We start from the raw sequence: 26,553 nt of genomic DNA on the forward strand, positions 1-26,553 counted from the left end.
TAGACATATATTTTGAATGTGTACGCTATCCATACATGTTATCCGGGGATACGGTACCCCTTCTAACCTTTGTGCAATGACGTGTAGTCCATACTGGGCCTAACACCGTCTGAGCCTGCCTCATGCTGTATAGACATATATTTTGAATGTGTATGCTATCCATACATGTTATCCAGGGATACGGTACCCTTTCTAACCTTTGTGCAATGACGTGCAATCCATACTGGGCCTAACACCGTCTGAGCCTGCCTCATGCTTTTTAGACATATATTTTGAATGTGTACGCTATCCATACATGTTATCCGGGGATATGGTACCCTTTCTAACCTTTGTGCAATGACGTGCAATCCATACTGGGCCTAACACCGTCTGAGCCTGCCTCATGCTGTATAGACATATATTTTGAATGTGTACGCTATCCATACATGTTATCCGGGGATACGGTACCCCTTCTAACCTTTGTGCAATGACGTGCAATCCATACTGGGCCTAACACCGTCTGAGCCTGCCTCATGCTGTATAGACATATATTTTGAATGTGTACGCTATCCATACATGTTATCCAGGGATACGGTACCCTTTCTAACCTTTGTGCAATCACGTGCAATCCATACTGGGCGTGAGAACGGCTGGCGAGCTGTTAAGCAAGCTACAGCACCTGTCCATACAAGTACAGGGATTCCCTAGCGAGGAGACTTATTTGATTGTTTTCTATGTTGGGACAGCAATTTTTGGGGAGCACTGTACTCTGGAGAATGATAGATGGGGACCACCATACACTGGAACATTCCAAAGGTGGACATCAGACACTGGAGCAGCATTTACAGGGCCCATTATACACTAGAGCATTAGAAATGGGGCCCATTATGTTTGGAGCATTATTTGGGCCCATAAGACAGTGGAGCTTCATCCATGGGGACCAACATATACTGTAGCATTATGTGGAGCTCATCATATACTGTTTCAAACATTATATGGGACCAATGATTTTGTATGGAGAAATAGATGGGCCTCGTCATGAGATGTAAAAAGTGAGGTATTTTTCATTGTACTATACCGCTATTTCTCTGCCGTATCGGAGCATGATGAGTTGTGGTATGTGTTAAAGGGGCGCTCTTTCGCCCAGGGCACATGAAAACCTGCAGCCAGCCCTCCCCCCCCACAAATTTAGCCAAATAACCCCCATTTTTCAGTGCGTAACTTGTATTATGAAGTTAATTAAGGTTGACAAGCTTAAGTAAGAAGAATTGATGCTTTTGGCATTCAAATGGGCACTGTAGGTGTGTTTCCTGTCCTCCTCTCACTGCCGACTTTTATTCCCCATTGACTTACATTGGGTTTCGTGTTTCGGGACGACCCCGACTTTTCCCTATAATCGGACGATCTTGCTCGACCCGACTTTTGGAAAAGTCGGGTTTCACGAAACGAAACGCGACCCTAAAAAAGCAAAAGTCGCTCAACTCTAGTTACGACGTAATCTCAAATATTGTCGTTTTGGTATCCCTCTTTTTTGTGGAAGAGGATGGTTGCTCTCCCATCTTAGGAGTGAGTTAGTAGCTGTTGGCTTCCTATAATTGCTCATTTCTAGGATTCCATCAATTCCCTTTTTGACACACACATCCAAAAATCTCATTTCTGATCTATGTACCTCATATGTGAATCTAAGGCCTAAATCATTACAATTAAGGTCATTCACAAAAGAGACAAATTCAGATTCCGTACTCCTCCAAATCACAAAAATATCATCAATATAGCGTAGCCATAAGGCTACGCTATCATGTCGAGAATTCATATCGTTAAACACAATTTTTTCCTCCCACCAGCCCAGGAGCAAATTTGCATAAGTGGGCGCACATGGGCAGCCCATTGCAGTGCCCCAGAGCTGGTGGAAGTACTTATTCCCAAAGAGAAAGACATTATTTGTAAGGCAGAATTTCAAAGCTTTTAAAACGAAATCATTATGTTTCATAAAGAAGCGTCCTCGAGACTTAAGATAGTATTCCACGGCCATCAGGCCTTTTTTGTGGGGTATTGAGGAGTACAAAGCCTCCACATCTATGCTCCCAAAAATCATGTCTTCCTCAAGGCATATACCATCCAATCTACATAGAAGATCACCTGTATCTCTAATATATGAGCTCAAGTTCATCACAAAGGGTCTTAATATCTGGTCAAGATACATTCCTAGATTCTGGGTCACACTGTTAATACCTGCCACTATGGGTCGACCCTTTAAAGGGGTAAGACCTTTGTGGATTTTTGGGAGGCAGTAAAAAGTCGCCATAGTAGGATGTGAGGGAATCAGGAAGTCTTTTTCTTTTTTATCAATGACTTCCGAATCAAAGTCTTCATTAACTAACATCCTAAGAGAATCACATATACTCACTATGGGGTTAGATGATAATATCTCATAACTCAACCTGTCCTCCAATATAGAGAGGCACATGTTCTTGTAGCTAGACGTATCCATAACAACAATGTTCCCTCCTTTGTCGGAGCTTTTTATAATGACACTCCTGTCATTCTCAAGTCTCTTTAGACTTTCCATCTCCTCTTTCCCTAAATTATAGAATCTTGAGTTCAAGAGATCTCCTGATTTCATCAAATCATTAGTAACAAGATTAACAAAGATATCAATTGAGTTGACATCACCTGTGGGGGGGGGGCATAACCGTACTTTTTTTCTTTAGGTCTGTAAATGCGTTAGATGAAGCGCATGTGAAGGGTAGATAGATATACAAATGCTCCCGTGTGATAACCCTGTGATGGGATTATATGCACTCAGAGGATGGAGCTTGTAAGAAGCGGCTGCATATGGAGTGCGCAGGCGCGGTGTGCCCCTGGATAGTGACTCAGTGATGGGAGGAAATAGGCGCTCTGACATAGGAAAGAGGGTTGGACTTGACACGGTAGAGCGCGCAGGCGCGGTACGTCCACGCCAGAAAGGAAGGAGAGAGGAGTGACGTCAGCGCGTTACCAGGCAACCCGATAAGCTGAACGAAGTACAAAGAGCGCGCATGAATGTATACCCTATGAGAAGGTTGATGCCTGCGCAATCATAGATTAGTAATATGTCTAAGTACATCTGTGATAAGGGTTTAATTTGAATGAGTCAGAAGGTGGTATTGGAAACATATGAGTAATAGGTCTAACACTATGGTAACGTATCAACAGGAAGTGGTCACGGGCATACACCCGGCCTACCTGTAGGAGGCGGGAACATACTAATGAGTGCATGTTATAAAAAGCAAGCAAATGAACAGCCCTGTGATGGCACTTTTTCCATGAAGGCATTAAGTTTGTCCCAGAGACTCCCCTGATGATCTGGACGGTGAAACGCGTAGGGAGAAGGGAGCGTCACATGGAGGAACCCGTTACTGAGTAATATTTGGGTGAGATCTCTCCATGATATACGAGATTTTTTTCTAAAAGAAGTCTGTGGAGGTGGTGAACTGCATAAGTAGAGCAATGTATAGGTTCACACCGAGTTGAAGAATCTCAGACTGTGTGCCATGCCATTGTATATAGTATAGGCTGTTGTTGTAAAAATTGTCAAAAATCATTGTGAGTGTGAATGATGGATGTAACACAGAAGTAACACATCGATTTAAAAGCAATGGATTTAATATAGACAATTTATGGTACTATAAGAGAGTGCTTGTTCCAAACAAATTTATACTAAGCGGATACTCTGAAGGAGTGCCTGTGTACTATTTGGACTACGACACTAAGAGTAAACCGGAAAGTTTTTGAAGTTTGGTTTTGCCGTATTTAGCGTTTTTTTGTTTGTGTTTGTGTTTTTGTACATGTGCATTTTTAAAATGGACTAAGTCCCTTTTTATTCAAATTAAAATAAAGTTTATTAGTTTTAATTTCTAGTATTTGTCTAGCTTGCTGGTGAAGATATTATTTCTAGCTAGTAGATCACTTGCTGAAAACCGTATAAGTATAGTTATGGCAGGTTTCTTGACTACAGGTATTGATACAAACCTATGGATTACAGAGGCTAATGAAGTTTTCTCTGATAAAGTGTTTACACAAAAAAGATATACCCCGACATATAGTGCGGCTTTCAAAGAACTGGATAAAATCTATAGGGATCAGATAGCCTCATGGTGGGAGGTTCAGAGTCTTGAGAACTATATACGATCAGGTATTGTACCTCGCCATCTGAGGATTACCCTCACCCCAGGTTTCAGATATAGGAGTGTATCCCTACTCACCAAGTGGGAAAAAGAGGCTTTGATTCGGAAGTCATTGATAAAAAAGAAAAAGACTTCCTGATTCCCTCACATCCCACTATGGCGACTTTTTACTGCCTCCCAAAAATCCACAAAGGTCTTACCCCTTTAAAGGGTCGACCCATAGTGGCAGGTATTAACAGTGTGACCCAGAATCTAGGAATGTATCTTGACCAGATATTAAAACCCTTTGTGATGAACTTGAGCTCATATACTAGAGATACAGGTGATCTTCTATGTAGATTGGATGGTATATGCCTTGAGGAAGACATGATTTTTGGGAGCATAGATGTGGAGGCTTTGTACTCCTCGATACCCCACAAAAAAGGCCTGATGGCCGTGGAATACTATCTTAAGTCTCGAGGACGCTTCTTTATGAAACATAATGATTTCGTTTTAAAAGCTTTGAAATTCTGCCTTACAAATAATGTCTTTCTCTTTGGGAATAAGTACTTCCACCAGCTCAGGGGCACTGCAATGGGCTGCCCATGTGCGCCCACTTATGCAAATTTGCTCCTGGGCTGGTGGGAGGAAAAAATTGTGTTTAACGATATGAATTCTCGACATGATAGCGTAGCCTTATTGATGATATTTTTGTGATTTGGAGGAGTACAGAATCTGAATTTGACTCTTTTGTGAATGACCTTAATTGTAATGATTTAGGCCTTAGATTCACATATGAGGTACATAGATCAGAAATGAGATTTTTGGATGTGTGTGTCAAAAAGGGAATTGATGGAATCCTAGAAACGAGCAATTATAGGAAACCAACAGCTACTAACTCACTCCTAAGATGGGAGAGCAACCATCCTCTTCCACAAAAAAGAGGGATACCAAAAGGACAATATTTGAGATTAAGTCGTAATTGCTCAAACCCTCAGAAATTTAAAGAACAAGCCGATGATATGAGGGAGAGATTCCGGGAGAGAGGATACCCAGATCATGTTTTGAAGGCCGCTTATGGGGAATCATTAAAGAAAGATCGAAAAGAACTATTAAGGAAAAAAGAAAAAAAAGAAGACAAAGAGGTCACACGGTTTATTACTAAGTTCTCGAATGGGTCAGAAAAATTCAAAGAAATTTTAGAACGACACTGGCCAGTCCTTAAAATGGATACAGATATTGAGAAAACGTTAGGCTCCAAACCACAAGTGACATATAAAAAGAATAAATCTTTACAAGATAGACTCATGCACAGTCATTTTAGAGAGATTCCAGCACGCACCTGGTTAGAAAGGGAGGTAAAAGGGTGCTATAGATGCGGTAACTGTATAGCATGTCAGTCAGTAACGCAAGGGAAAACTTTTATGAGTATGAACAACAAGAAAATTTACACTATTAGACAGTTTATTAATTGTCGCACTAGTGGGGTGATTTATAAGGCAACCTGTATATGTGGGATGGAATATGTAGGGAAAACCAGAAGAGAGTTCAGGAAGAGGATACGTGAACATGTCGGTGATGTGGTAAATCGAAGAGATACAGCCATAGCAAACCACATCAATAGGATACATCAAGGTGATTATAGTAAAATTCAATTTATTGGGATTGAGAAAGTTCCTTATCCCCATAGAGGAGGAGATTGGGATAGAGTGATCCTCCAGAAAGAATGTAAATGGATTTTCTGGTTGAGGACACTCCAACCAACAGGCCTGAACAACCAACTATCCTTTGCAGCTTTTTTATAACCTATCCTACCACATACAATGAGTGCTGAGCCCCAGAGGACAAACTCCACTGTGCCCCCCATAAAGCCAGATCCCTGTATAGGGGTTAAAGGGTAGTGGGGTTACTCTGGAGGGAGACCGAAGGGGTTACACCTTTTTGAATAGGACCTATGGTCCCCTTTTTTGTTCCCCTAAGTGTGAGATAGCCGTTTAATAAACTAAAGTGAGACAAAGAGACGACAAGGAGTTTCGTCTTGAAGGTAAATGTATCAAGTCCAAGTCAAGTACTGTACATAGTCCTAGGTGATCGATAAAGAGAAAATCAAGAAGTTTTGAAATAGAGTTTTATTACTTAAAGATCTCAATATCGGATGATGAATTTGTGAAGTATGCCCAAAATGACTGTTATGTATTAACTCCAATATCTTATACAAGGGTAAAATCTATGCCCATATGTAGCCTGGGGATTGTAGAGGGAACATTCCGTTATTAATAGTGATTAAAGTATATATATGCCATTTACTATCAAATTAACAGGGGACATCTACCATATAACGCTAAAATATGTTAATTATAATTATATGCGGTTATAGATCGTTATTGACTTTTTATGAAAAAAATATTAAAGTTTTCATATACTGTCGCTTCGTTAAATAACGCTGATTATACTTATATGAAAATTGACATAAGGTGACAGATGCAAAGAAAGCGTTAGATGAAGCGCATGTGAAGGGTAGATAGATATACAAATGCTCCCGTGTGATAACCCTGTGATGGGATTATATGCACTCAGAGGATGGAGCTTGTAAGAAGCGGCTGCATATGGAGTGCGCAGGCGCGGTGTGCCCCTGGATGGTGACTCAGTGATGGGAGGAAATAGGCGCTCTGACATAGGAAAGAGGGTTGGACTTGACACGGTAGAGCGCGCAGGCGCAGTATGTCCACGCCAGAAAGGAAGGAGAGAGGAGTGACGTCAGCGCGTTACCAGGCAACCCGATAAGCTGAACGAAGTATAAAGAGCGCGCATGAATGTATACCCTATGAGAAGGTTGATGCCTGCGCAATCATAGATTAGTAATATGTCTAAGTACATCTGTGATAAGGGTTTAATTTGAATGAGTCAGAAGGTGGTATTGGAAACATATGAGTAATAGGTCTATCACTATGGTAACGCATCAACAGGAAGTGGTCACGGGCATACACCCGGCCTACCTGTAGGAGGCGGGAACATACTAATGAGTGCATGTTATAAAAAGCAAGCAAATGAACAGCCCTGTGATGGCACTTTTTCCATGAAGGCATTAAGTTTGACCCAGAGACTCCCCTGATGATCTGGACGGTGAAACGCGTAGGGAGAAGGGAGCGTCACATGGAGGAACCCGTTACTGAGTAATATTTGGGTGAGATCTCTCCATGATATACGAGATTTTTTTCTAAAAGAAGTCTGTGGAGGTGGTGAACTGCATAAGTAGAGCAATGTATAGGTTCACACCGAGTTGAAGAATCTCAGACTGTGTGCCATGCCATTGTATATAGTATAGGCTGTTGTTGTAAAAATTGTCAAAAATCATTGTGAGTGTGAATGATGGATGTAACACAGAAGTAACACATCGATTTAAAAGCAATGGATTTAATATAGACAATTTATGGTACTATAAGAGAGTGCTTGTTCCAAACAAATTTATACTAAGCGGATACTCTGAAGGAGTGCCTGTGTACTATTTGGACTACGACACTAAGAGTAAACCGGAAAGTTTTTGAATTTTGGTTTTGCCGTATTTAGCGGTTTTTTGTTTGTGTTTGTGTTTTTGTACATGTGCATTTTTAAAATGGACTAAGTCCCTTTTTAATCAAATTAAAATAAAGTTTATTAGTTTTAATTTCTAGTATTTGTCTAGCTTGCTGTCCTGTGTCTCCAAGCCGTGCCTGCTTGCCCTGTGTCTCAGCCTACCTGTCACTTGCACCTGACCAGGTGTCCTGTCCCTGAGTGGGATCAGCAGCCACAGCAAGACGCCACCCTGGAGTGGCACCCGACAGCTACCTTCCGCACAAGCCTGACCTCACCAACAGAGACTCCAGTGAAGATCGAGGTAGATGTCGTAGTCACGCCCCTTCCAGGGTAGTCTGGTCTGTGGCACAGTGAGGCCACAACCCCCCGGCTCACGCCCATCAGCCAAGGCGCGAGCATGACACACTGTCTGTGTCTTGGAGTGAGGATATGGATGCCAGTGGTAGAAAAGAGTTAGAGAGCACGTGGGAGTCTATGTGTGCAAGGTTTCTGGGGGGTGCGCATGTTGCTGGACATGGGTGCCAGGAGAGGAGGACAGAGATGAGAAAGTGAGTAGATGGTGATCATATAGAGGGAGAGGGGAGGTGGTGAAGTTAGAAAGAGAGCAGAGGCGGGTGAAGACCAGGTCTAATGTATGTCCGTCTGTGTGGGTGGCTGAGGAGGACCACTGAGTAAGTCCAAAGGTTGAAGTAAGGGACAGGAGTTTGGAGGCTACTGACTGAAGGGTATTAGTGGGGATGTTGATGTCACCCATTATGATAGTGGGGATGTCAGTTGAAAGAAAGTGAAGAAGCCAGGTAGAGAATTGGTCAATGAAGGCAGTGGTCGGGCCTGGAGGTCAGTATATGATGGCCACTTGGAGGTTGGAGGGGGAGTAGACGCAGACAGAGTGGACTTCAAAAGAGGGGAGGATTAGGGAGGGAAGAGGTGGGATTGGGTTAAAGGTGCAGTTGGAAAAAAAGGAGAAGACCCACTCCTCCACCGTGTCTGTTGCCAGGGCGAGGAGTGTGGGTGAAGTGGAGGCCACCGTAACACAGCGCAGCAGGGGAGGCGGTGTCAGAGGGTGTCAGCCAGGTTTCTGTGAGTCAGAGAAAGGCAAGATTGCGAGAAAGAGGTCATGAATCACATGAAGCTTATTGCAGATGGAGCGGGCATTCCAAAGTGCTCCAGAGAGAAGGAGCAGGGGCTTGGGTGTCAATGGCATGGGTTTTAAGTTGGAAAGATTGTGGTAGTTTTTATCAAATAGGGAGTCGTAGGAAGGGGTAGTAATGGGGGTTTTGAGCTGTGGGGGTCCAGGATTGGGGGAAATGTCGTGACTCGCCAGCAGTGAGGAGAAGCAGATGTGAGGAGAGTGGGCAGCTTGTTTTAGGTTTCATTAGGACAGATTTGAGGTTGAGGAGCAGTTCAGCAGAGGAGGTCAGGTGGGGAGGCAAGAGGGAAGGAGAAATTATTTGGTTAGAAGGTGCTGGGGTTTGGGGATAGCGAAGCAGAGTGAGGAGTAATGGAGCAAACACTGTGAGGGCATATGTAAACATGATGAGGGAGTTGAAGGGTTAATAGAAAAGCTAGCTACAAGTAATAAGAAGTGCATACTTAGCAGACATACCCAAAAGAGACAGATACATAGTGTGGGGTCCTGTCCTGCCGTGACCAACTGCCATTGTAATAACTGCATCTTCACGATACTTTTGCTGCAGTGATACTTATGCTGTAGAGAGACAAGTCCCTGACCCCACACACGTGCCCCACTTTGGAGGCATCTAGGAGTGCTGAACGCCGATGGAGAAAAACCCGCACACCAGAAGACTTCATCCACTTCAAATTTATTTTAAGAACCTATAAATCTGCCCTTCACCTCGCCAAACAGACCTACAGTACTTCACCACCCTGATCTCCTCACTAGCCAACAACCCCAAGAAACTCTTTGATACCTTTCACTCCCTCCTCAAGCCAAAAGCACAAGCCCCTATCAGACATTTGTGCGGATGACCCGGCCTCCCAATTTATAGAGAAAATAGATAATATCCATCAGGAAATCGGCTCCCAGCCACCAAGTGCTGTGACTCCCATCCCTACCTGCATTTCTCCTGGCTCACTTTCCACATTTTATCCAATCACAGAAGAAGAAGTATCCAGACTCCTCTATTCTTCTCATCCAACTACATGCACTACCGACCCCATTCCCTCACATCTCCTCCAGTCTCTCTCTTCAGTCATAACAACTCATCTAACCACAATCTTTAATCTTTCCCTCTCCTCGGGTATTTTCCCATCTTCCTTCAAACACTCTATTGTTACTCCATTACTAAAGAAAAATCTGCTCTCGACTCATCCTGCACAAACAACTACAGACCCGTCACCAATCTCCCCTTCATCTCTAAACTCTTGTAGCGCCTAGTCTACTGCCACCTTACCCGTTACCTCTCCACTCACTCCCTCTTAGACCCTTCACAGTCCTGCTTCCACTCCCTACATTCGACTGAAACTGCACTCATCAAAGTTACCAATGACGTTCTGACAGCAAAATGTAACGGTGAACACTCTCTGCTCATTCTTCTCGACCTTTCTGCAGCTTTCAACACTGTTGACCATTGTCTCCTACTCTCTAGCCTCCAGTCACTAGGCATTAAGGACACTGCTCTCTCCTGGTTCTCTTCCTATCTTTCTGACCACTCCTCCTTCAGTGTTTTGTTCACTGGCTCCACATCATCTCCTCTTCCTCTCGCTGTCGGGGTAGCTCAGGGCTCAGTCCTTGGCCGCCTTGTCTCTTCCCTCTCTACACGGCCCCAATTGGACAGACCATCAGCAGATTTGGCTTTCAGTACCATCTTTATGCTGATGACACACAACTATACATGTCATCCCCTGACCTTACCCCCGCTGTACTACAGAATGCCAGTGACTGTCTGTCCACAGTCTCCAACATCATGTCAAACTCTATCTCTATCTCAAACTTAACCTCTCAAAAACTGAATTTCTTCTGCTCCCACCATCTACTAACCTCCCTATATCTGACACTTCCCTCTCCATGGGTGGCACCATAATAACACCACGGCAGCAGGCACGCTGTCTGGGTGTTATGTTTGACACCAATCTCTCCTTCACATCCCATATACAATCTCTTGCCTGCTCTTGCCACTTACACCTAAATAACATCTCCAGAATCCTCCCTTTTCTCACCATGGAAACAGCAAAAACCCTCACTGTCGCATTGATCCACTCCCGCCTGGACTACTACAACGCTCTCTTAATTGGCCTCCACGTTACTCGACTTTCCCCTCTCCAGTCCATACTTAATGCAGCAGCCAGGGTCATTCATCTGGCTAATTGGTATTCGGACGCGTCCGCTCTTCGCCAATCGTAACACTGGCTGCCCATTCATTATAGGATCCAATTCAAAGTACTTGTTCACACCCACAAAGCTCTCCACAGTGCGGCATCCCCCTACATCTCCTCCCTTATTTCTGTCTATCAGCCTAACTGACTGCTGTGCTCTGCAAACGACTTTCGACTAACCTCTGCATTAATCCACACCCCACTCCCGACTCCAAGACTTCTACTGCACTGCGCCAATCCTCTGGAATGCTCTACCCCAAGACATCAGGACTATCCACAATTTGCACAGTTTTAGGCGTTCCCTCAAAACGCATCTGTTCAGAGCGGCCTATCATGTTCACTAATCAAAGTCATTTCATGTGTAAGTGTGCGTGTGTAGCCCATTCACTTTCTCCATTTATCCCTACTCCCTCAAGATGGCTGAACCTTCATTGTAAATACACCATTGTAAATACACACCTGTCTGTACTCTGTATCTCCCCCACCTCATTGTAGATTGTAAGCTCTCACCAGCAGGGACGTCTTATTTTGCTTTAATTATTGTATTGTTAACGTTGTTACTCATGACTTGTGTTTTGAAACTGTTAAACTGTAAAGCGCTGCGGAATATGTTGGCGCTATATAAATAAAGATTATTATTATTATTATTATTATTATTAAGTCAGTTCGTGAAAATCGGACCTCACTCGAATGTCATCAGGTCATCAGCGTATATCTGATATTTTCTATAAACTTGCATTGCTGATTTTGTCATTCAGATTAAAATTGGACATGTCTTCGATGTTTTCCTTGGACCACTCGGTCTGCGAAATTATTACGGACGTGTGTACATCCTCATATAATAACATGGGTACAAGTGCTATCTGTGAAAACCAATATTATCGGTCGTGTGCATTATTCGAAAGAATGAGTGACTCTTCAAAATATCAAATTTGCAGATTAGCCATATTAAGGATATTCAATTTGTTTCTAAACTTATTAGATGAAAATCAAATATACATTATTATACTTGGGCTCTCTCTAGACCTCCTAGCATAAAAAATATAGGTAAAAAAAATAAAATAAATATATATATATATATATATATATATAGTGACAAAGTCACTGGTAATGTACAGGATGGGTGATCTGTATCACTGAGACTATTAGCTTCAGTGATATGAACCTAGGAAATATGCTCCAGCACACTATGCTGAGAGCGGTTAATGAACCATTGTAAGGGCTAGGTTTTTAAATGAACAGCTGAAGAGTGAGTGGGGGATTGTTCACCATATTTCCACCCCAGGGTGGGATTTAGCAGGTAAATAGTCAGCCTTCTGAGTCATTCGGGGTTCAGTGCACCTGGAGGCAAAAGCTCCAGAGTTCTGTTTATAGGATAGGCTAATTACTGAAGCCTGCTGTTTTTCCTAAGCAGTCAGATCTCCGCACCCATATGGACGATGCTATATGTTATATTTTGTTTTCCCATTATGCCAGAAAGGCCATGTTTATTTTTGTTGAATCTGCACAGGGTTTATGCCGCATATATTAAATTAAACAACAGAAGAAATATTCCTGTGCCTACCTGTTATGATGAGTCACCGAAGGAGGAAAAAACAAAATACCAGCTAAGTCCAGAAAAACCAGAGAGGTTGGCAGCTATCAGATTGCAGACCCCTGAACCTATCCACAACAACTAGCAGTAGCCGTGGGGGGTTCCTACGGTGCCCTAGACCCCTCGATCACAGCCGGAGAACTATATAGCCTAAAGACAGAAAGGGGAAAACTAAACTGCCCCAGAGCAGACCCCAAAGCAATAGGCAGCCCCCAACATATAATGACGGTGAAGCAAGATGAAAACACTAACACAGATAGAAAGATAGGTTGACAAATGATGGGGCCCAAGCTAACTACATAGGACAGGATAGGAAAGCTGCTGTCTGCCATCCGCAAAAACCCTATCAAAATGAGCCAACCGACTGATAGGAAAAACAGGCCCTGAAGTCGCTAGGCTTCAAAAGACTATATCAGCACTCAGGTATATTCTGAAGACAGAGCAAAATATCAACAGATCAGAGACAAAAATGGAATTCAGCTCACCCCCGGCCGGGGATGGCAGAACTCCAAAAAAACAAGGCAAAACAAAAACAAAACTGAAGAGTACAAATCAGAGCAGAAAAACTTAGCTTTGAGATGCAGGAATCAGACTGGTCTCCAAGAATCCAGCAGGAAAATCACCAGCCAGGAAGAAGGACGTCGGCAGCCTTATATCCAGTCCTCAATTCCAGCCACCCAGTCATCATCTAGCTGCCCAGGTGTTTGGTAATCAGTCTCACTACCTTCCTTCATTAGAGGAGGGAGTTTATCAGACCTCAATGGTGAAGGGAAAAATGAACTCACAACAGTACCTCCCCCTAGAGGAGGGGTCACCGAACCCTCATCCATGCCACCAGGGCGATCCGGGTGAGCCCGATGAAAGGCACGCACCAATCTTTCGGCATGAATATCAGAGGCAGAGACCCAGGAATTATCCTCCTGACCATAACTCTTCCACTTAACCAAATACTGGAGTCTCCGTCTAGCCAGACGGGAATCCAGTATCTTCTCTACCTCATATTCCATGTTACCTTCAACCAATATAGGGTCAGGAGGTGCCACCACAGGAACTACTGGTTCAACAAACCTCTTCAACAAGGACTTATGAAACACATTATGAATTTTAAGTGTGACAGGAAGAGCCAACCGAAAAGAGACCGGATTAATAATCTCCAAAATCTTGTAAGGTCCAATAAATCTAGGCTTAAACTTAGGAGAAGCCACCTTCATAGCGATATTTTTTGATGACAACCAAACCATATCACCCACCTTAAACTGGGGACCAATGGTCCTACGCCGGTTGGAAAACCGCTGGGCCTTTTCTTGGGAGAGAGACAACTTCTCCACTACTTGGTCCCAGATCTGGTGCATTCTCTCCACCACAGTGTCAACACCTGGGCAGGCAGAAGGCTCCACCTGCCCTGAAGAAAATCGAGGGTGAAAACCAAAGTTACAAAAAAAAGGTGACATCAAAGTGGCAGAACTAGCTCTATTATTTAAAGCAAATTCGGCCAAGGGCAAAAATGAAACCCAATCATCCTGATCGGCAGAAATAAAACATCTCAAATGCGACTCCAAAGTCTGGTTTGTTCTCTCCGTCTGCCCATTGGTCTGAGGGTGAAACGCAGAGGAGAAGGACAACTGAATTCCCAGCTTGGAACAGAAAGTCCTCCAAAATCTAGACACAAACTGAACTCCTCTGTCAGATACAATGTTCTCAGGAATCCCGTGCAAGCGAACCACCTGTTGCAAAAACAAGGGCACCAACTCAGAGGAAGATGGCAACTTAGGGAGTGGTACAAGATGGACCATCTTAGAGAATCTATCACAAATCACCCAAATAACAGTCATTCTCTGAGAGACAGGCATATCAGAGATAAAATCCATTGAAATATGGGTCCATGGCCTCCTTGGCACCGGTAAAGGCATCAACAAGCCACTAGAGCGAGAACAAGGCTAAGAACGGGAGCAAGTCCCACAGGACTGCACAAAATTCCTGACATCACGAGACAAGGCGGGCCACCAAAAAGATCGACTCACCAGATCTCTAGTACCAAAAATACCTGGATTACCAGCCAATGCAGAGCAATGAACTTCAGACATCACTCTCTTCCTCCACTGGTCAGGAACATACAACTTTCCACTGGGACAACGCTCAGGTTTGTCCTCCTGAAACTCTTCCAGAGCACGTCTCAAATCGGGCGAGATGGCAGAAAGAACTACCCCCTGGCCTAAGATGGTAGCAGGCTTAGTCACAACAGGAGAATCATCAAGGAAACTCCTAGAGAGGGCGTCTGCACAAGGATTCATTTTAGATGTCACAGGATCTTTTTGGGACAACACCGCTCCTGCACCAATCTCAGAAGCGTCCACCTCCACCTGAAACGGGAGTCAAACATCAGGTTGCCGCAAAACCGGAGCAGAAGTGAATCTTCGCTTCAGCTCCTGAAAGGAAGAAACAGCCTCCGGAGACCAATTTAGCACATCAGTACCCTTCCTAGTCAAATCCGTCAATGGCTGGGCAATACCAGAAAAATTAGCTATAAATTTCCGATAAAAATTAGCAAAACCCAAAAACTTCTGGAGGGCCTTCAAAGAAGTGGGCTGAACCCAATCATAAATGGCCTGTACCTTGGCTGGGTCCATTTCAATAGTTGACGGAGACAAAATAAATCCCAAAAATGAAATCCTCTGTACCCCAAAAAGGCATTTCGATCCCTTGACATACAGGGAATTCTCCCTCAAAATCCGGAACACAGTCCGAACATGTTCCACATGAGAGTCCCAATTCTTGGAGAAGATCAAAATATCATCCAGATAGATAATCAAAAATTTATCCACAAAGTCTCGGAATATATCGTTCATGAAGCACTGGAAGACAGAAGGGGCATTAGTGAGCCCAAAAGGCATCACCAGGTACTCAAAATGTCCCTCCGGAGTATTAAACGCCGTCTTCCATTCATCCCCATGCTTAACGCGAATAAGATTATACGCCCCCCTGAGGTCAAGCTTGGTAAACCAGCAAGCACCTTTAACTCTGGAGAATAGATCAGAAATCAGGGGTAACGGATACTAATATTTAACAGTAATTTTGTTGAGGGCACTATAGTCAATACAAGGCCTTAATGAACCATCCTTTTTAGCCACGAAAAAAAACCCAGCACCTAAGGGTGAAGAGGATGGTCTAATATGACCCTTCTCCAATGCCTCCTTAATATAGGATCGCATAACCTCGTGCTCGGGTACAGATAAATTGAAAAGCCGACCCTTGGGGAATTTACACCCCGGGTTCAGCTCAATAGCACAGTCATAACTCCTATGAGGAGGCAAAGACGCAGACTCATTCTCACTAAATACATCATAAAAGTCAGCCAAATAGTCAGGAACATCATGTGACTGGGGAGAGGTGGAGAAAACAGGAGCATCACTAAGGGCACACTGACAACCCCAACTCACCACAGACAAAGATTCCCAATCCAGAACTGGATTATGGATTTGCAACCAGGGAAACCCCAGAACAATGGTATCATGCAAATTATGCAACACCAAAAATCTGCAATTTTCTTGATGGTCTGGGGCGACCCACATTACCACCTGGGTCCAAAACTGAGGTTTATTCTTCGCCAAAGGAGTAGCATCAATACCCCTCAAAGGGATAGGCGTCCGCAGAGGTGTCATAGGAAATCCACAACGTTTAGCAAAATCCAAGTCCATCAGGTTCAGAGCTGCTCCTGAATCCACAAAAGCCTTGGCGGAAAATGTGGACAGGGAGCAGATCAGAGTAATTGCCAGAAGAAACTTAGGTTGAACACCACCCACAGAAAATGTGTGTGCACAACATTTCTCTCGTTTAGGGCAGACAGAAATAATATGCGAGGCATCTCCACAAAAAAAACACAGCTTATTACGCCTACTGAACTCCTGACGTTGCGCCCTAGACAAAACTCTATCACATTGCATAGGTTCAGACATTTGTTCAACAGGTGGTAACATCTCTCGTGTAGATTTGCGTTCACGTAAACGCCGATCCACCTGAATGGCTAATGACATACAATCGTCAAGACAAGAGGGAACAGGAAATCCCACCATAGTATCTTTTACAGTTTCTGACAAACCCTTCCAAAAGAGGGCTGACAAGGCACCATCATTCCAGGTAGTAAGGACCGCCCACTTTCAGAATTTTTGACAGTACAACTCTGCCGAATCCCGACCCTGGCTTAATGCCAACAGGGTCTTTTCAGCCTGATCAATAGCATTAGGTTCATCATACAACAACCCCAAGGCTTGAAAAAATGCGTTCACATTATTCAGAATAGGATCATCAGGTTTCAAAGAAAACGCCCAATCCTGGGGATCGCCGCGCAGCAAAGAGATGACAATTTTAACCTGCTACGCAGAGTTCCCCGACGAGTTAGGCTTCAAGGCAAAAAATAATATACAATTATTCTTGAAATTCAAGAATTTAGACCGATCCCCCAAAAATACATCAGGAGTAGGAATCTTTGGTTCAGCAGCATGTGAATGAGCAAGATAGGCGGAAATTCCCTGCACTTCAGCAGCAAGCTGCTCCACACGATCAGACAATTGCTTCATCTCCATTGAGAGAAAAATTCCCCGTACGGCCTCAGAGATATAGAGGAAAAAATATGCACACAAAGAAAAAAAAAAAATTCGAACACTTTTTTTCTTTTTTTTTTTTACAATTCTCTCCTGCTATTGAGTACCCTAGGATCTGTGGTATGACTGGTGATTCTGTTATGATGAGTCGCCGATGGAGGAAAAAACAAAATACTAGCTAAGTCCAGAAAAATCAGAGAGGTTGGCAGCTATCAGATTGCAGACCCCTGAACCTATCCACAACAACTAGCAGTAGCCGTGGGGGGTTCCTACGGTGCCCTAGACCCCTCGATCACAGCCGGAGAACTATATAGCCTAAAGACAGAAAGGGGAAAACTAAACTGCCCCAGAGCAGACCCCAAAGCAATAGGCAGCCCCCAACATATAATGACGGTGAAGCAAGATGAAAACACTAACACAGATAGAAAGATAGGTTGACAAATGATGGGGCCCAAGCTAACTACATAGGACAGGATAGGAAAGCTGCTGTCTGCCATCCGCAAAAACCCTATCAAAATGAGCCAACCGACTGATAGGAAAAACAGGCCCTGAAGTCGCTAGGCTTCAAAAGACTATATCAGCACTCAGGTATATTCTGAAGACAGAGCAAAATATCAGCAGATCAGAGACAAAAATGGAATTCAGCTCACCCCCGGCCGGGGATGGCAGAACTCCAAAAAAACAAGGCAAAACAAAAACAAAACTGAAGAGTACAAATCAGAGCAGAAAAACTTAGCTTTGAGATGCAGGAATCAGACTGGTCTCCAAGAATCCAGCAGGAAAATCACCAGCCAGGAAGAAGGACGTCGGCAGCCTTATATCCAGTCCTCAATTCCAGCCACCCAGTCATCATCTAGCTGCCCAGGTGTTTGGTAATCAGTCTCACTACCTTCCTTCACTAGAGGAGGGAGTTCATCAGACCTCAATGGTGAAGGGAAAAATGAACTCACAACACCTACCTCTGTGAGCAGCCAAGTGAGCCAATCTACCACTATATATACAGTGGGGAAAAAAAGTATTTAGTCAGTCAGCAATAGTGCAAGTTCCACCACTTAAAAAGATGAGAGGCGTCTGTAATTTACATCATAGGTAGACCTCAACTATGGGAGACAAACTGAGAAAAAAAAATCCAGAAAATCACATTGTCTGTTTTTTTTTCATTTTATTTGCATATTATGGTGGAAAATAAGTATTTGGTCAGAAACAAAATTTCATCTCAATACTTTGTGATATATCCTTTGTTGGCAATGACAGAGGTCAAACGTTTTCTGTAAGTCTTCACAAGGTTGCCACACACTGTTGTTGGTATGTTGGCCCATTCCTCCATGCAGATCTCCTCTAGAGCAGTGATGTTTTTGGCTTTTCGCTTGGCAACACGGACTTTCAACTCCCTCCAAAGGTTTTCTATAGGGTTGAGATCTGGAGACTGGCTAGGCCACTCCAGGACCTTGAAATGCTTCTTACGAAGCCACTCCTTCGTTGCCCTGGCGGTGTGCTTTGGATCATTGTCATGTTGAAAGACCCAGCCACGTTTCATCTTCAATGCCCTTGCTGATGGAAGGAGGTTTGCACGCAAAATCTCACGATACATAGCCCCATTCATTCTTTCATGTACCCGGATCAGTCGTCCTGGCCCCTTTGCAGAGAAACAGCCCCAAAGCATGATGTTTCCACCACCATGCTTTACAGTAGGTATGGTGTTTGATGGATGCAACTCAGTATTCTTTTTCCTCCAAACACGACAAGTTGTGTTTCTACCAAACAGTTCCAGTTTGGTTTCATCAGACCATAGGACATTCTCCCAAAACTCCTCTGGATCATCCAAATGCTCTCTAGCAAACTTCAGACGGGCCCGGACATGTACAGGCTTAAGCAGTGGGACACGTCTGGCACTGCAGGATCTGAGTCCATGGTGGCGTAGTGTGTTACTTATGGTAGGCCTTGTTACATTGGTCCCAGCTCTCTGCAGTTCATTCACTAGGTCCCCCCGCGTGGTTCTGGGATTTTTGCTCACCGTTCTTGTGATCATTCTGACCCCACGGGGTGGGATTTTGCGTGGAGCACCAGATCGAGGGAGATTATCAGTGGTCTTGTATGTCTTCCATTTTCTAATTATTGCTCCCACAGTTGATTTCTTCACTCCAAGCTGGTTGGCTATTGCAGATTCAGTCTTCCCAGCCTGGTGCAGGGCTACAATTTTGTTTCTGGTGTCCTTTGACAGCTCTTTGGTCTTCACCATAGTGGAGTTTGGAGTCAGACTGTTTGAGGGTGTGCACAGGTGTCTTTTTATACTGATAACAAGTTTAAACAGGTGCCATTACTACAGGTAACGAGTGGAGGAAAGAGGAGACTCTTAAAGAAGAAGTTACAGGTCTGTGAGAGCCAGAAATCTTGATTGCTTGTTTCTGACCAAATACTTATTTTCCACCATAATATGCAAATAAAATGAAAAAAAAACAGACAATGTGATTTTCTGGATTTTTTTTTCTCAGTTTGTCTCCCATAGTTGAGGTCTACCTATGATGTAAATTACAGACGCCTCTCATCTTTTTAAGTGGTGGAACTTGCACTATTGCTGACTGACTAAATACTTTTTTTCCCCACTGTATATATAAAGTATATCTACTATATAATCATCAAATTCCGTCTGTCTCTTTGTAACGGAAATCCGGCATCGTTGATTGGTCGCGCCCAGCCGGCCAAGACCAATCAGCGACAGGCGCAGTTCGGCGTCGCTGATTTGTCACTCCCGACTGGGTGCGACCAATCAGCGACAGGCGCTGTCCGGCCACGAATTGGCACGGAATTCAAAGGACGCACGCCACTACTACCGTCGGGAGATCTGCGGCGCTAGCTGCTGATCTCCCGATGGTTGCCGCGGGTCATCTCCTGCCGCACGGAGGTCAGCGGTGATGCAGCCGGGAGATGACCGGATGACTGGAAGTATCCCGACCGGCGCAAGCGATCTCGCTCAGTGTGACACGCAGCAGCGACCAGGCCCCCGCTGTGAGATCGCCGATCATGGTGGATCATCCTGGACCATCTTTTGAACGTTGGTCTCCCGCTTGCCAGCATGCATCGGTGTGTTTGACAGGGACAACGACGAACGACCTCAATACTACAGGTCTGATAGACAGGGTCCCAATGACCGTTGTATCATTCCATATCATTGCTGCGTCGCTGGTGAGATCTGACTGTTTGACATCTCAGCAGCGACCACGTAGGGACACACCAGTGATCCCTACTAGGTCGTATCGTTGTCGGAATCGCTGGAGCATCGCCAAGTGTGATGGCACCCTCACACATGCAGATCTATTGAATGAAGCCGCGTCGCTGATTGGTTGCGGTCTTAAATCTTCATAAATAAACTACATACATATTCTAGAATACCCGATGCGTTAGAATCGGGCCACCATCTAATATATATATATATATATATATATATACATGCACACACACATATTCACTAGACCCTGTTCTGTCCCACTGTTCAACATACTGCTGTTATCTTCATCGGGTCTATGCTGAACTATCTTTGGCATCTCCTGGTGCCCGCCATCCTTGGCACCTCCAGCATTGACTTGGACTATGACATCATGGGCATAGTCAGCATAGGTGGCGCAAAGATGTTGGGCACAAGAAAAGTCGAACACAAGAAAAAATAAATTTTCCAAAAATTTACAAAAAACGAACAAATTGTTAGGCAACTCACCAAACCCTGACTAATGCACTGGCAGGATACAGCAAAGCCCCAGTGATAAAGGCTGGGGCAGCACAGGTGCATTCCACTGATAAAGACAGCCAGTTAACCCATCAGGGTCTGGCTGCCTAGTGGGAAATGCACACTAATAAGGCTTGCATAAGACATAAGTCACACTGATAAGTGTGATGCATAGTGTCTGAGCAGCCTATCAATGACGCCAAGATAGGCGGGCCGCTCAGCACTATATACATGCATCACACCAAATACCAAGCCAACATGAAGGGCTAAGCTGCATCCTGTAGAAATGATAAAAAGTGCAAAAAGATAAATGATAAAAAATATGGGGTATTGGTTACTATTTTGGCCAAAGCAGATAAGCTCACAACCCATCGTCAAGGGTCCCCAGATATTGTGAGTCCCTAACACTGAAGCTAAATGACGAACACAAGAAAAAATAAATTTTCCAAAAATTTACAAAAAACGAACAAATTGTTAGGCAACTCACCAAACCCTGACTAATGCACTGGCAGGATACAGCAAAGCCCCAGTGATAAAGGCTGGGGCAGCACAGGTGCATTCCACTGATAAAGACAGCCAGTTAACCCATCAGGGTCTGGCTGCCTAGTGGGAAATGCACACTAATAAGGCTTGCATAAGACATAAGTCACACTGATAAGTGTGATGCATAGTGTCTGAGCAGCCTATCAATGACGCCAAGATAGGCGGGCCGCTCAGCACTATATACATGCAATCACACCAAATACCAAGCCAACATGAAGGGCTAAGCTGCATCCTGTAGAAATGATAAAAAGTGCAAAAAGATAAATGATAAAAAATATGGGGTATTGGTTACTATTTTGGCCAAAGCAGATATGCTCACAACCCATCGTCAAGGGTCCCCAGATATTGTGAGTCCCTAACACTGAAGCTAAATGACGAACAAGAAAAGTCCAAAGATAGCCAGACGCCGAAAGACACTGAAATTGACCAGACCAAAGAAGGTAATCGGACCATGGTGGGGCTGCGCAACAGATGCGGTTAGGGTCCAGTGAATATAATTTTTTAAATTTTTTTATATATATTTAACTTTATTTTTTAACCATTCCAGGTCCTTCACAATCTTACAAAGTGGCGACAAGCCAGCAGCCATTTTGCTGGATTCGCCCAAACCAAGCTGCAATAAAATTTGGATTTGGGCGAATCCAAACTTTTTGGAAAACTTGCTCGTCTCTAATTGTGAATGAAAACAATTGCACTGCAAATAAGAGTCTCAGAACAATATTGTAATTGTGTCGATTGACATCCAGGTTGTATCTATCACATTTTTCTCCTATAAGATTTATTCTTTCAGCTCTCGGTGATGAATGTGTTACAGAAATATTCCTGATATCTGACAAATGCCTGAAAAATATTATTTTAGCAGGAAATACAATGTGCAGAGCGGATGGACGGGTGAAGTGATGAATTGAGAAGTTGATTTATTAATCTGCATTTCGAATGGTAAATCACGATATGACAGGCGTCAATATGTTACAGTTTATTTTGTTATTACTCCACATATGATCGAGCGCTGCAAAAAAGTGTAATACATAATAAATAGAGAATGTGAACCTCCTCATAATACTCCATATAGCTTGTATATGCAGACCATAGAAGCAGAGCATCAATCTAGGGTGAAGCGTGTCAGTAGTTGATTGTTGGTTCTGGCCACAGGGATCTCATCTGCCAATCAGAAGAATAAAAGAAACTGCTTAATTGCAGAAGGGGATGTCACATAAAAGATTATAATAAATCATTGGTTGTACCAGGGCAGGAGGGAGTTAACTAGTCACTGTCATTTTTCGAAATGTTGTAAATTTTGCAGAAATCAATAGTACAAGTGAATATAACTTATTAATATATCTTATCAGAGAAATATACTTTTTTCTCCACTTCTTTTCTCCCTGCCTCCAGACTTCACTCTGTTAAACAGGTAAAAATCTATCCTAAAACAAGACTGTCTGACAATTCACTGATGCCTTTAGAAGAATATGTTGAAGAAGGGATGAGCAGTATGAGAACAAGCAGAAAGATGAGCAGACTTTTGTAGTGTAGCTTTTTAGTAAGTGTTTATCTTCGGAGCTGGCTTCACAGGTACACTGCTCAGTAGTCCTGTATAATGTCCTCCATGCAGCTTCTGCTTCTAAACATGTAGCAAGGTGACAGAGGAGCAAGAATCCCTTCATTCTATGTGTACTGTTCATGGGAAACACCATATCAGCTAGTGTTCACTCTCTCGGGCAGCACAGGGCGTTAAATCCAACCAAGAAGAGCATCTGCATGGAGCTGTAATTGGAATGTCATCGCTTCTGTCATGATAACCTGACTGCCGAGATATCACTTATGGTCCCAGAGGAGACCATATTCCAGTGCCAAGTATTAGTTCTATCATATCTTAATATTCATACCGATTTTCCAATCTCTTTTACATATTTTGCAGATACTGTGGATTCTGTAGAGCCTGATTTACATTTTGCGCTTTACCTAATTTTTAGATATTTTATGTAAAATCTTATAGTTGGGCAAAATGAATGGAACGGTATAAGATATATATGTAAAATACTCCGAACTGCATTCAAATCCTATATAAATCATTCTGGGGTGAATGGCTTTACATTACTTACACTGTAGATGGTGATATCTGTAATAAATAACCTACAGATCAAGGTCTCGCAGCAGTCGATAAATCATTGATTCACTCAGAACAGTTTTACCAGCGCTGTTTATTGATGGATCTGTAATGTGTCACCGAGTACTGGAGAGGGAATGGAAACTTTCCTGGATAGAGCTGTATTTCCTGTAGTCCTTTCTTTATAGAGTTTTATATATTTTATATAGGCTTTCTGCTTTTATTGATGAGTAACTTCCAAAGATTTCCTGGGATGCTGTCACCAGAATATGGGCTGAAGTAGAAACCCATGCAGGTATTACTATGTGAAGAACGATGGCAAGAACTGTATGGTTTCCCTGCAGCATTACCATAGACAAGAAATATTACACGTTTGCCAATTAAATTAAAGGGGTTCTCCAGGAATAGAAAAAATAATTAATTAAAGGAAATGTCATTATAAATAAATTCCTAAATACATTTAAATAGAAAATCACAGTAATTTTGTCTAGAGGTGTAATCACTTTGAAATAAAAATGGCCGTTACTTTCTTACACTAACAGAAACCTGTCCCAGAATGTTAGGACAGATAGCAATGAGCATGTTCAGTGGATCCAGTGACTACAGGGACTTGGAGATACTTACAGTTGTGCTCAAAAGTTTACATACCCCGGCAGAATTTTTGCTTTCTTTGCCTTTTTTTCAGAGAATATGAATAATAGCACCAAAACTTTTTCTCCACTCATGGTTAGTGGTTGGGTGAAGCCATTTATTGTCAAACTACTGTTTTCACTTATCATAATGACAACCCAAAACATCCAAATGACCCTGATCAATAGTTCACATACCCCATTTCTTAATACCGTATATAGCCCCCTTGAACATCGATGACAGCTTGAAGTCTTTTGTGGTAGTTGTGCATGAGATTCTTTATTTTCTCAGATGGTAAAGCTGCCCACTCTTCTTAGCAAAAGTCTCCAGTTCCTTTAAGTTCCTGGGCTGTCTATCATGAACTGCATGCTTGAGATCTCCCCAGAGTGGCTCAATGATATTGAGGTCAGGAGACTGAGATGGCCACTCCAGAACCTTCACTTTGTTCTGCTGTAGCCAATGACAGGTCGACTTGGCCTTGGATGGTTGTCATGTTGGAACATCCAAGTACGTCCCATACGCAGCTTCTGGGCTGATGGTTGCAAATTGGCCTACAATATTTGCTGATAATGTACTACATTCATCTTTCCTTCAACTTTGACTAAGTTTCCTGAGCCTTTGTAGCTCACACATCACCAAAACATCAATGATCCACCTCCATGGTTTACAGTAGGAATGGTATTCCTTTCATCATAGGCATTGTTGACCTCTATCCAAATGTAACATTTATGGTTGTATCCAAAAATTTCAGTTTTGGTCTCATTGCTCTAAATTACCTTGTTCCAGAAGTTTTGAAGCTTGTCTCTGTTCTGTTTTGCATATTGTAGGCAAGATACTTTGTGGCATTTGCACAGTAATGTCTTTCTTCTGGTGACTCAACCATGCAGCCCATTTTTCTTTAAGTGCCTCCTTATTGTGCATCTTCAAACAGTCACACTGCTAGTTTTCAGAGAGTCCAGTATTTCAGCTGATGTTATTTATGGGTTTTTATTTGCATCCTGAACAATTTTCCTGGCAGTAGTGGACAAAATTTTTGTTGGTCTACCTGACCGTGGTTTTGTTTTTACAGAGCCCCTGATTTTTCATTTGTTAATCAAAGATTGAACACTGCTGACTGGCAATATCAATTCCTTGGATATCTTTTTGTATCGCTTTCCTGTTTTATACAGTTCAACTACCTTTTCCCATAGATTCCTTGACAATTCTTTTGCTTTCCCCATGACTCACGATCTAGAAATGTGAGTGGCTGGATGAAAGATACAAGAGTCTGTCTGGATCTCAGAAACTCATTCAGCTTTTATGCACACACACTGATTACAAGAAAACTGGTCACAGGTGAGTATGCTACCTTTAGTAGCCATTCAAACCCATTTGTGTCAACTTCTGTGCATGTTATCAAGCCAAAATCACCAGGGTATGTAAACATTTGATCAGGGTCATTTGGATGTTTTGGGTTGTCTTTCTGATTTAAAAAGTGAAAACACAATAGTTTGACAAAAAATGGCTTCACCCAACCACTAACCATGAGTGGAGAAAAAATTTGGATGTTATCATTCTTATTCTCTGAAAAAAGACCAAGAAAGAAAAAATTCTGCCGGTATGTAAACTTTTGATCACAACTGTATATCCCTATTCAGAAAAACAGGGCACCCAGCAGTGTGAGGAGTCTCTTATTACCTCAGCACCCCTGGTACCTCCAGTATTAGATCAGATAGACAGGTGGACAGCAGTGTGAGCAACCTATTCTTATCTCAGCACCTCTGCTATCTCCAGAATTAGACAGACAAGGTTGACAGCAGTGTGAGCAGCCTCATATTACCTCAGTGCCTCTGGTATCTCCCATATTAGATCAGGTAGACAGGTGGACAGCAGTGTGAGCAGCATCTTCTTACCTGAGCACCTCTGCTATCTCCAGTATTAGATAGACAGGGTAGACAGCAATGTCAGCAGCCTCTTCTTACCTCAGCACCCCTGGTATTTTCATTATTAGATCAGACAGACAGGATGGTCAGCAATGTGAGCAGCCTCTTCTTAACACAGCATATCTGGTATCGCCAGTATTAGATTAGAAAGACAGGGTAGACTGCAGTGTGAATCACATCTTATTTCGGCGGCACCTCTGGTATCTCCAGCAGTATTAATATAGGACATCTTCCAATCAAGGGTGGAGCTTCCTACTGCACATGCTCACAGGCTCCTATCCTAACATTTTTCCGAGCTCTGCATTGTTCCCAAACAGTAGTTTTTACATATAATAATAATAAATTTTATTTTTATAGCGCCGACATATTCCGCAGCACTTTACATTTCAGAGGGGATTTGTACAG

The sequence above is a fragment of the Dendrobates tinctorius genome, unplaced genomic scaffold (assembly GCF_039654945.1).
Source record: "Dendrobates tinctorius isolate UK_male_01 unplaced genomic scaffold, ASM3965494v1 ptg000093l, whole genome shotgun sequence".
Classification (NCBI taxonomy): Eukaryota; Metazoa; Chordata; class Amphibia; order Anura; family Dendrobatidae; genus Dendrobates; species Dendrobates tinctorius.